The sequence below is a fragment of the Coturnix japonica genome, chromosome Z (assembly GCF_054131305.1).
Source record: "Coturnix japonica strain WE chromosome Z, WE-NBRP24, whole genome shotgun sequence".
NCBI classification, from domain to species: domain Eukaryota; kingdom Metazoa; phylum Chordata; class Aves; order Galliformes; family Phasianidae; genus Coturnix; species Coturnix japonica.
In genome coordinates, this window is record NC_140702.1 from 14,749,904 (window position 1) to 14,762,154 (window position 12,251).

A 12,251-nucleotide genomic window follows, 5' to 3' on the forward strand; every position below is an offset into this window, starting at 1 on the left:
GCCATTATCTGATCAGCCCCAATTATTTGAGGCTGAACTGAGACATGATTGCACCAGTGCTTCTCAACACTGCCTGGTAGAGTGACAAAAATACCCTGACTGAACACCTTGACGTGCCTGTGTGCTTGTCAAAGGGTTCATTTGTCCACTCTACTACCATTTTGTAAAGAGAATTTCAGATAGATGAAACCAAATTTTACAGCTTGCATATAACTGAAGCAAATCTGGGCAAGCTGAATTAAGGCCAAGTCAAAAAATGCTGGGGAACCTTCATTAGCTCCGCTGTTTGCCTGAACAGTTGCTGCTTTTGTGTAGCCCCTTTAATGCTAAGTGTTAGAATGCACTGCTTAATACATGTTAAGGTAGAGATTCTAAGTCACCCACAGGTTGCACAGTGGCAGCATTTTAATTATTCTGGAGAATAGTAATGAGCTGTGATAAGTTCAGGTTGAACTTGAGAGGATCTCTACATGCCAGTAAGGGATGGATCAGTCAGTCTTAGGAAGAAAAACAGCTCAAGGATCTTCTCTACAGGAGAAAAACTGGATTATTATTTTCTAAGACTGAAAAACAGGTTCAGGACTTAATGAAACGGTTTGAGGAATAAGATCTGTTGCTGCTGCTGGTGAGTAGAGGACTGAAATTCCTTTTTTTTGTGTATGGGATGCTAAGAGCCAGTTGAATATTTTTTTTCTGCTTCTTCCACCAAGTACAATTTTAGTAGGTGAAACTATATTTCCTCCAGTTTCTTTATTCTTATTAACATTCCTGAGGTGGAAAAAAAATAACCTGTGTCAATAGCTGTCTTCTTAAGATGACACTGTATCACTTTGATATTTTCCATATCAAATTTCCCTTACTGGCTGTTCGTATTGAGCTTTTCTATTCGCAGGAGATCTTTGGGGATGATAATTAGCAGTGGGCTTAAGGAATGTATGATTTTGTTTTCTTTAAATAAATATGCTGTTTGCTCCAAACCCTCAAGAATCAGTCCTCCCAAGAAGATGATGTTTAAATAAACCTAGCAGAAAATCTAAAATGATGGCTCCGATAAGAAATGTGCCCAAAAATATTCACATGTGGCGATGAAGCTGATAGTTTTAATGGGCTGAGAGGTTCCTTGGGCAGAATGAACGAACTGTGAACAGTTTCCTGCGGACATCCAAGTGGAAAGCTTTGTTGCATGCTTTACATAGGTGCTGGGGTCAGATTCAGTCCACTTGTGGTTGAATTGATTTTATAAAGTTACAGAAGCCACGAGTAAGAGCAAATAAATAAATAAAATTATCCATTTGAATCAGATACTGATCTTTATTATGTAGTATTCCTAGCAGAATTAGCTCTCTTTTTGTTCACAATCAGCTGAAGTTACCCAGGGCTGCTCTGACAGACTGTTTTGGCTGCATCTACTTTGTCAGTGCATCGTCATTCAGAACTGAACCGCTGTAGAACACCGTACTCAGCCACTGAACCAGATCTGGATAACTTCTACCCAGCTGCCCTCTTCAGATTTGCCGTAGATGTCTGTGGAGAAAGAATAGGACACAGGAGCAGGGGCTGCTAAGACAGCAGACATAATTTGTTTTCATGGAACATCAGTTTACAAGCTTAAAAGTTGCCCTGTTTATCCTTACATATAACATATAGTGGGTTTTCCAGCATGTGTTTAATATTTGACCAAGCAATTCTTTTTTAATGCATTTCTTCTTCATGTTAATGGACACCGGAATAAATAGCAAAATGGAAACATTCTGCATCACATCAATAGTTGTTAACACTTAAAAAAATAGAATAAAATGTCTTCAACCTAAGTTAATTTTTCAGCATATATCTTGACTGCCATAATTAAGCCTGTCTGTAATCTATCAAAAACTCACATTTTGACATCCTGAACCTTGGAGCCATTTGGCTTTGACTTTATGGCTCTGTTCCATCCATAGTTACACAATTAAGGAAAAAACTATTCACATAAAAGTAATGGTGTATAGAGCTGCAGTTCCTAAAAGGAAAAAAATGTCAGTTGTTTTGATTTATCATCTCATTGTGCAGAATTCTGTCAAAGCTTTTAGATATTCCAGCAAGTTGACTTTGTAAAGCAGCCAGACTATGACCTGGTAATTAAACTGTGAATACACAGTGCTGCAATTGAATGACAGGTCCAAAAACACTCAGCTGCTTCTGAAATAATGCAGTCATTTTTCATACACTGGAAAAAGAGAAAATACAGCTTTAAAGAGGTTACAGGAAAATTTAAATATCTCTCATTGGGAAAGTGATTTATGTTTATTTTGGCATTCAGAATTCAAGTGTGAGTGAATGTAGCCATGGGCTTGCCTGTAAAATGGGGAAGTATCTCATGTAGTTGAGGAGACAGCATCTGAGTTCATTTTCTGATACTGAACACTGGCTTTTTTCAATGCAATAAGAATTAGAATCCTGTTTTATGTCTAGGCTTCCTGGTTCTTAATCACAAAAATATGGCTTATGTAAAGGTATCCCCTGAACAGAATGAGCGTGATTTATTTATTTTTATTTTAAACCTGTGCTATTAATGATGCTCTTAGACTTTCAAATTTGTTGTCATAGAATCATAAAGTCATAGAAGTCATATTGAGTTGGAAGAGACCTTTAGAGGTCTGGTCTAACTCAATCTGGTCCAACTCCCTGCACTGAAGAGGGAGGCCTACAGCTCCAGCAGGTGCTCAGAGCCCCATCCAGCCTGACTGTGAGTGTCTCCAGGGATGGGGCATCCACCACATTACAGGGCAACCCTCACTTTAAAAGCCTTTTTTCTTATATTTAACCTAAGTCTACCCTCTTTAAGCTTGAAACCTTTTCTGTTTTTCTGTCACTGCAGACCCTGCCAAAGAATCTGTCTCCTTCCCTGTTTCTGGGCCATGAGGGTCCACTGCTGGCTCATGTCCAGCCAGCAGTACCCCCAGCCTATTTTAATCTGTTTTTGAAAGATGAAGGAAAACAGCATGAATTTGATAAAGATCAAGCTTAAAATTAAGTAATCCAGAAGTTATGCAGTGAACAATGAATTAGACAACTGAGCCAAATTCATTCTTCAGATTTCTCTTGAATTCTATTATGAATTCTCTGAGGTTAAAACTTGCACTGTAAGTTCATGCTCTACATCTTGCTTAGTTGAGCCTGTTCCACTCTGAATTTTTAGAGCTATTTCCTAATGGAAGAAAACTCTTCTCTCATCTAAGGGGTTCTAGAATGAATCCATTTCTTTTCATCTCTTTATCCGAAATGAGTGAATGTTGTCCTGCTTCTCTACTAAAAGTAGGTTAATTATGGACAAAATGAATGCACATGAGATACTGGCTCAATTAAACTCTCATGATTGGCAACATTTACCGATGTGAGATGGGCTGTAAGAAGCATTTAATTGCATTAACATATATATTTTTTTCCAATATCAAAAGGCAAGACATTTTGTCTGCTTCTACACATGATCACACATGAATTGATAGTATTGGGTATCCTTGCAATAATTCAGAACTTCCAACTGCAGGAATGGCTGTTGCAAGCAAGTGATGATTGTACCGTGGCTTTCTGGGGATATTATAATGTTGGTTTTTTTTTGTAAGGAAGTGTATTTTGGCCAGTGTTGGGACTCTGAAGTGTAGCTATGCCATCAAAAAAGAACAGTAAAAAAACATATACTACAGAGATGCAGATATAGAAACTTTGCCCATATAGCTCAGGTTGTGTCCTGCAAATTCAGCACAAGAGATTCACCCCAGAGTACTCAGAGAGCTGCTTGATGCCTTTGCAAGATCTGTCCCTGTTATTTCTCCAAGGCTGTGGGAATTTGGAGAGATCCAATCAAGTAGCGGTTGGCAAATTCTGTCCTGATTTTCAAGGAAGGAAGAAACAAAAGAAGACTAGCTGTTATACGATGCTTGAGAAGCAGTGCTAGCAAAGTCCATGCAATACTTGCATACAGTCATGTGTGTGAATTTGCTTTCCTAAATTTAGTTACCCGTCACTGCAGCCAATTTATTGCCTACAGTTTGTTCTGTTTTCTTGGAGCAGAAATCCATTTTTCTCCCATTTCTGTTGGATGAAAACATAGCAGTTTTTAGTCAGTCTAGATCCTTTGCTAGCAAACGTTAGTTTTGTTTTATTAACATAAGTGGAAGCAGAAGTCCGTGCAGGCCCCATGTAGGTAGCTAGATTTCACTTATAAAGACATAAGTCAAGGTCATAAGATACCTTTTGGAATTCTGCAAAACTGGAAAATTTGAAGTTATACAATAGAAAAGTCATTTCTTCTTTTCATATTGTTTTGACTTTTAAGCTATGGCAAAAACCAAGACAAAGTGAGTTGTAATCCACAGACACAAGAGTTGAATAAAACATAAAATATAAACTTGCAAATGCCTTGCAAATGCCTGATAGGGTTTGGAAACTGAAGAGTTCATATGTTGTTCAGTGTTTTGTAGCCTCAGAAATGAAACTTGCTACCCATTGGCTGTGATCAAAACCACCCTCCTACTCTGGGCTAACTGAACTCATCTGGTATTAAAGAGAAGGGCTGAATAAACAGTGTTTTGTCAGAGCAGATCTCTCTAGTCAAAGCTGACACATGTTTTCAGGATGAAGCTGGGCAGAACATCTCGCCTCTGCCAACGTAGCATCCTTCTAATTAGACCTATTTTTTCCTGATTTTTTTTTTTTTTTTTTTTAAAGAAATTAAAAGCTGTTATTCAGAAATTTTCTACTTGGGTTGCAAATTCTACCAAATTCCAATACATTGGAATAAATTAAACAATTACAGTACTATAGTTTATTGTTATATAGCACACCCTTTAATCTACTTAGTTCTGTGTGGTGCAGTGCAAGTTGCAGGTAAACAGTGCCATTATATATTCTATGCATTTTCATGCAGTAAGCATTGCAGGCAAACAGCTCCAAGGGAGAAAGCTTAGCAGTCCTTGGGAAACTTTATGCTTTTGTAAGCAATCACAAATACCATATAGTTTTGCATGCTCCAGGCATCTGCATGAAAGGAATTGTTACTCAGTTGCCCCATAACAAAGACAAGTATTCATACACATATTTATTTACTATCATTTATTTATCCTAAAGCACTGAAGATTTTCCTTCTTTAACACCTACTGCATTCAGTGAAAACAAACTAATTGTGAGTGAGTACAGCTAAAATAATCCAAAGATTTGACACTCTTCTGATGGGGTACTGAGACACTCACCATGAGATACTCAATCACTTGTACATGCAACAGCATTCCCTTTCAGTTTCGCTATAGCAGTATGCTGATGGCAAGTTCTCATGGAGTAAATGCACACATTCACTTACTTCATTCTTTACATACATTTACCACTGTTTGCACTACAGCCTGAGCCTGAATTTGTCAGGAAGTAGAAATGAGGTCACCAACGCACTTACGAGGTTAACACAGGTTAACACGCATCCGTATTCAGAATCTGTTTGTGATTTTGGGTCAAAGTGAAGTGTCTCTCAGTCGTCACAGGTCTGTGTACACCTCAAATATTGAGCAGCATATGGTGGGTACTGGATGAAAAGCATTTGCCATTTTTAATGTCGGATGTGTAATCCATCACCATGTATTTTCTTTTGTGTACTCCTGTTAAGGAGAGATGAGATACTGTGAGAGCTGTCCTGTAATAATGCACTCCAGAGACAGCAGTGCCAAAGCTCTGGAAAACACAAGAGGTGCCAGCGATTGTTGCTCGTGCAGCTGTGTACCTGGTGTATCTGCTGGAAGGCAGTGCTACCCCCTGCCACACTCTGCTCTGACTGATGTCAAGGGCAGGAGGTGTTACATCTTGTCTTCTGTGTGCACAGGAGCTATTCTGCAGGCATGTCTGATGAAAACTTTAAAATGAAGATCATGTAAGACATGATATATGAGAACATGATGTGGCCATACTTTCTCTGTGACTCGCAGCTGCCTTGCACTAGTTACACTCTTTCCAAATTAAGCATTGCTGGTTCTACTGTTTGTTTGAGCTGTGCTTATTCTTGTTAACAGGAACATTTCTATAGTACTTCTCTTCTTGTGTTGCAGTTTCAAACACTTATCTGCGGGCAGCTTTGACAAACAGCAGAGCATAAGAAAAAGAATAGTTGCTAGCATCCAACAAATTTGTTCCACTGTATTTTTAATTCTCATTTCCAAAGTTTTATCATTTCCATCACCCTTATCTGCTTTATTTTAAATTTTCCCCAGCCTGCTTTGGTGCTCCCCTACCTCGATTCCATTCCTTCAATTCTCTTCACCTAGTTTTATTGATGTGAATTCATATTAAGAAGTTTCACAGCTGTGATAAGCCTCTCATCCTCTTCCAGAGTGCCATTAAGGACATCTCACTTCCTCTCTGTGCTTTGACGATGCTTCATTCCATCCTGAATCTGAAGAACAACTCAGCAGCTGTTTGTCAACACTGCTTATTCTTTTGGCACTTCAGCGTTTAACATCAGTGAGGTAGGCCGCACTGGCAGTCACAGATCTATCCTTAACTCTTCAGGTTGTATTTCTGTATGATGCTTTCTTGTCTACTATTCTAAGTGTTTTTCTAATACAGCAGGGAACTACTGTTGCTTAGAAGGCCTCTGGAGAAAGTGCAGCAGCCAAGGAGCTGCCGATTTCCTACAGAGGAGGGCAGTGTTGTTCATGCAGTAAGCACAAGGGTGCAGCCTTCACAGCAGACTGTACAACACTCCTGTCTAGGAAATGTCTGACTTAAAGACTTTCGGAAAAAAAAAATATATATATATCATGTTCATTCATTTTCTGCTGGCGTTTGGCTCCCACTTGACCAGGCTGCCAAGGGAACAAGATGCAACCTGAGCATTTCCAGAGCAGATGCATTTAGGTATTGGTTTAAATGCTTTTTGAAGAAAATTCTACTTGTAAATAGAAAACCTGAAAACCTGAAATTTGGTGCTTTCTGAATGATTTTTGTGTTCTACAGAAATAAGTGTGGGTGGAAATGTGAAGCCTTTGTTCCATTTCGTTGCTGAATAGTGATGTCTCAAGTTACAGCATGGCTAAGCAGCCAGCAGAACTGTGTTCTCACATAGAGGGCAACCTCTTCATAAAACTACTGTTCATCCATTCCACTAAAAGAAGCAAAGCAAAAATATCTTAATAAGTTCCATATCGGCTATAATATTTTCAGTGTATGTGTATTTCTCATACAGTAAATATGAGCCTTCAAATGATACTCAGGATACTTCACTGCACAGGATACTTATATGGACTGCATATAAGAAGGGGGCCTACAGGAAAGCCAGGGAGGGACTTATCATAAGGTCATATAGTGACAGGATGAGGGCAAATAGTTTTAAAGTGGAAGAGGATAGATTTAGACTAGAAATTAGGAAGAAATTCTTTACTGTGAGGGTACTGAGACACAGAAACAGACCGCCCAGAGTGGTTGTGGATATCCCCTCCCTGGAAGCACTCAGGGCCAGGCTGGATGGGGCTTTGAGCAACCTGGTCTAGTGGGAGGTGTCTCTGCCGTTAGCAGGGGGGGTGGAACTAGGTGACCTGAAAGGTCCATCTCAACCCAAACCATCTATGATTCTATGACTTCAACACATGTGGAATAGCAGAAGTACTTTGCAGCTTATTTATTTATCTATTATTTTTATTTTTATATACTGTAATCAACACAAGGATGACGAATGAGCAATAGCAGTTCATCACTGGCAGTAGTGTCAGGATGAAAGTGATGGTCTTATTCTGCTGACTGATTACTCCTGCCCAGATATAGTCCATGATATCACCAAGAATTTCCCAATCTCTGAATTTCAGTTACCATCTGATCATGTTCTGTGACAACTATACAGTAAGGCTGATAAATATTGAGTGCATTCCTAGAGCATGCTCTAAATTTGGATGAAAGAGCTGCATAGCCACAAAACTGGAAGAGGTGGTGCTTGAGGGCCATGCTGCCATCCGCAGGGATATCAACAGGCTAAAGAAATGGAATACTAAGAAACTTAGGGCATTCAGCATGCTTAAATGCAAAGAGCTGCACCTGGGGAGGAATAACTCCAAGCACTAGGACATGCTGGAGGCTATCCAACTGGAAAGCAGCTCTGTAGGAAAGGCCTGGGAGTCCCGATGGACACCAACTTGATTGTGAGTCAGCAATGTGTCCTTATCACAAAAAAAGCTCATACTGTTCTGGGTTATATTAGGCAAATACCACTAACAGGTCGACTGAAGTGATTCTTCCTCAGTACTCAGTGTTAGTGAGGCTATACCTGAGATAAACAGTCTAGTTCCTGGCTCTCTGGTGCAAGAGAGACAAGGACATAATTGAGAGAATCCGACAAAGGGGTGTGAAGATGACTGAGGGAACTGGACTCCTCTGCTAGTACTGAAAGACAGAGAGCTGGAAATGCTCAGCCTTGAAATAAAAAGACTCAGGAAGGTTTTATCAATGCATATAAATAACTAATGGGCTCGATGCAGCCAGGCTCTTTTCACTCAGTGACTGGACAAGAGGCAGTGAGCACAAACTGCAACAAAGAATGTTCCTTCTGCTCACCAGAAGAAAACCTTCTGTGCTGTTTGGGTGACACAGAGACACAGAATTCCAGAATTTATAGGACTATAAATTCAACAATCCCTATTACACTTCCTAGAAAATGGGAAGCCTCAACATGAGAAGCACCATTGTGTGCTGAACTATTCCTGTGTTATTTCATATAGAGTCTGCTTCTGATCAATGTCAGAAATAGGACACAGAGCTACAGGGAGTTTTGGCCAGATCCAGCATGGCTGTTTTGATTGTGTACTGCAAGAAAGCTGCTGACAAAATCCTCTCTTACTCCCTACTGGTTGTAGAAGAAAATGAGCTTTCAAGTATTTGTCCACAGCTTTCTTAAAAACTGAAAATTCAGTATTCATCCAGTCTATATTCTAGCACCTATTACTTAGTAGCTAAGAAATGGGTATTAAGTTTTCCTGCAGCTCTACCACATTCTGCAGAGAGACATCTGTACCAACATGATCACATACTCTTGTGTCATTTCATTTCTTTCTTTCCTTCTTCCTGAAAACAAATCCCTCCTCGGCTTCCAGCAGTTTCTTTTCTCACGTTCACCACATTGGACTCCTACTATCTGTCATGGAGCTATCTAGATCAATCTATGTCCATAAAAGGGGGCAGTAGGCCCATGGGCCCCCCGGTCCCAAAAATGGGAAGGGAAAAGGGAAAGGGGTAGGGAGGAGTGAGCTGGGCTCAGGGAAACAAACAGAGCAATGGCAATGATCTAAGGAGGAAAACTTGTTTTACTATGATATCAGAATGCAAGATAATATAATGCAATCTAATCAAAATTGAGGATGTGTCTGTTTTCCCTTGGGTCTCTGTTGAACTGTAGGGGGAATTTCAGTGGGAAGCAGCCTTAGTTCAGGCCAAGACATGGTTTCTGTTTTCAATGAGACCTAGAATAATAGAATCATAGAATCACAAGGTTGGAAAGGATTTATGAGATCATCTAGTACTACCACAAGCCACTAACCCATATCTTGTAGCTCCTCATCCACACGCCTCCTGAACACTGCCAGGGGTGGCAACTCCACCACCTCCCTGGGCAGCCATCCCAGTGCCTGACCACTCTCTGAGAGAAAAACCTTTTCCTTATGTCTAAAATTTTGCAGAATGATCTCCAAGAGGCAGCCCCACTCTGCTTATTTTATCATGAAGTGGAATTATTGGAGCTGCTTTGTTGTTTTTCAGATCCATTTCTTGATTTTCAGTAGTGTCAGTTCTCCAAGATGGACTAAACGGCAATCATTACAGACTTGTTTTAACTGTCAGTTACTCGCTTAGTAGGCAGATGAAAATATTCTCCAGATCTTTTAAATTATCACTGGAATAATGTGTGTGGGAACATATCCTTCGGATAGGATTTACAAAAGAAAAGGTATTGGCAAATATTTGGAAGGTTTTGAAATGGATGAAAAGAGTTACAGAATAAAAAATATATGGCTAAATGCAAGATTGGTACTAAAGCACAGGCAAGCAGTCTGAATATGGTGACTTGATAGAGAATTTATGGTTCAGGGAAGAAATGAGAATGATAATGGAGACAATATGAAGAAGGTTCAAATGATTCTGGATGGGAGACGCCAGGTCAGGGACAGGATAGGAGCAGAATAAAAGAATATATTGCCTGCTTTTACCATCACTGAGGTTTTGTAGTACACCTCCTTTTGCATGTGTAAAAACCAGTGAACAACTGTTAGAAGAGAGGAGGAAGGAGGGAAGGCTTTGAAATTCTGTGGCTGAAGGACAGAGTTGCAGAGAACTGACAGAGACCCCTGTTTGGAAGCTTGCTGTGATGATCATGGTCGTTGTTTTGGTGCAACATAGGAATGTATATCTTGAAACTGTACTGGAGCTGTTGGATCCCATCCTCCATGATCATACTGCACAATCCTCTTCACCTCTCAGCCCTAACATAACTTTACAAGGCTTTCCCTGCCCCCACAGAGGTCACATTCAAAGTACCTCTAAAGTACCTCTTGATTTCAGCCCTCAGTTATGTAGGTTACTAGTCCAGGCATCATGGGGCAGAGCACAGTATGGCCTATGTGATGCCAGCGGCTGTGCTAGGGATTAAACAAGCAGTGTTTGAGCCCCTTCCTCAGTTCTGCTTGCTTACTCATATACAGACACAGCCCAGAGGTCAGTTGACTGATACTTCCTTGACAATGAATTCCCTTAGGCTATTCACCACTAACATAACTCAGGTTAACCCAGGCTTTACACTTGCTCATTCTACACTTAATTAAAAGAACTTTTACTAAAGTCATGAGGCAAACTGTAGTTGCTTTTTGGGCATTTGACACTGAGTAAAACATAACTATTCACTTTCTTTGGCTTATATCTTCAACCAGTGCTTGAGTTTGATTAATGGGGGAGACCACAGGCTATCAGTGCAAACAGAGTTAATGTGCTGTGGCTACTGTTATGAGAAGAAAACCCCTCATGGATGCATTTTAAAGAAATACCGGTATCTTGCTTGTTTGAAGATGATTTTGACCTTCAAAGATTTGCTATGCAAAAGCCAGTTCTATATGTTCTCTGCCCGGAAACATGTAGCCAAAGCGAGTCAGTTCATAGCACTACCTGGCATTTGCTAATAGGAGTTTCAGCTGTCATCTATATTTTCTGGCCATTCACCTGCTCATCTCAACTTGTTCCTTTTAAGCGCAGTGTACTTAGTATGCCTGAAGATTAAAAACTGTTGTATGTGTGCATAAGTCTCTCTACATACATGTGTATGTATATATGTATGAATGAAAGATAACATCTTTTCTTGAGGAGGTACCTTGAGGAAAGCCACTGAAAAGTATAATTCCCAGTAAGCTCCAGAGATGATTCTTTCACACCATTCTTAGACAATTATGGCTCCATCTTAGCTTAAGCAGGAGTTTTTGTATTTCATCCTAGGGGGAAATGGCTGGCAGAATGGAATTCTAGAGTTAAGGCTGATCTTCATAGCCAAAGATCTTAATGGCCAAGTATATTAATAATGTGAACCTTTTTTCTCCAAAATTTCTTTCATTATTGCAAATGCAATTCTTAAAGTAAATGTGCTACCTTCCACCTAGATCTTGGCTACAGATGAATATAAATCAAGGAGATCTGTCATGAAAAAAATAACTTTCCCGAGGATCTCCATGTGTACAGAACTGAAGCACGGGGCCATTGGATAAATGTTGCAGTTCAGGCGTATGGACAGTAACAAGTAAATCTTCACAGGACGGCCTTGCCTGTTGAGTCCAGCCCTGTGAGGAACAAATGACCTTCATCAGTCAGCCTTACAAGACAAGCTGTGTAATATTTGGTGACTAAATGCTAACCAAGCCCTAAAATCCTCGGTTTCTTTGTCACTCATGAATTAGAAAAGGAGACCTCGGTGGTGATCATGAAAAAAGTACATTTAGATTCTTTTAAAAATTCTGCTTTTTGGAATTTATTTCCCACTGCAAATGATTCCCTTGAAGCTACACCTTGAAGAGTAGTTTGGAATCTATTCACTTTTCTGGGGCTTGGAGCCATGTCATCACTTATAAAAAGTTCTATTGCAGTTTACGGGGAAATATAGTCAAATCATAACAGATTGTTTGTCTTAAACTGTTTGGAAGTGTTTTGTTCAAAATAAGCATAAATACTGAAAATAGGTAGAAAATTTTAACCTGTCTGTGGATTTTAATCTGGTC

General features: G+C 39.8%; 2 long non-coding RNA genes across 5 annotated transcripts in view; both read right to left on the minus strand.

Moving 5' to 3' along the window:
* Positions 1 to 1,291: 1,291 nt before the first annotated feature.
* LOC107306487 (uncharacterized) overlaps positions 1,292 to 12,251 on the minus strand; it is a 35,191-nt gene continuing 24,231 nt past the window's right edge. For 3 of the 4 annotated variants that reach the window (XR_001552137.3, XR_001552138.3, XR_014939484.1), the window contains exon 4: positions 1,292 to 1,524. This is a non-coding gene — a long non-coding RNA (uncharacterized LOC107306487). Of the gene's footprint in view, positions 1,525 to 5,425; positions 5,625 to 12,251 lie in introns of all 4 variants that reach the window. The other variant, XR_014939485.1, reaches the window with a different exon arrangement.
* On the minus strand, positions 9,291 to 11,764 carry LOC146753763 (uncharacterized). The gene is made up of 2 exons (XR_014939486.1): positions 11,629 to 11,764; positions 9,291 to 9,464 (listed from the first exon to the last, which is right to left on the minus strand). It is a non-coding gene; the product is annotated as an uncharacterized LOC146753763 (long non-coding RNA).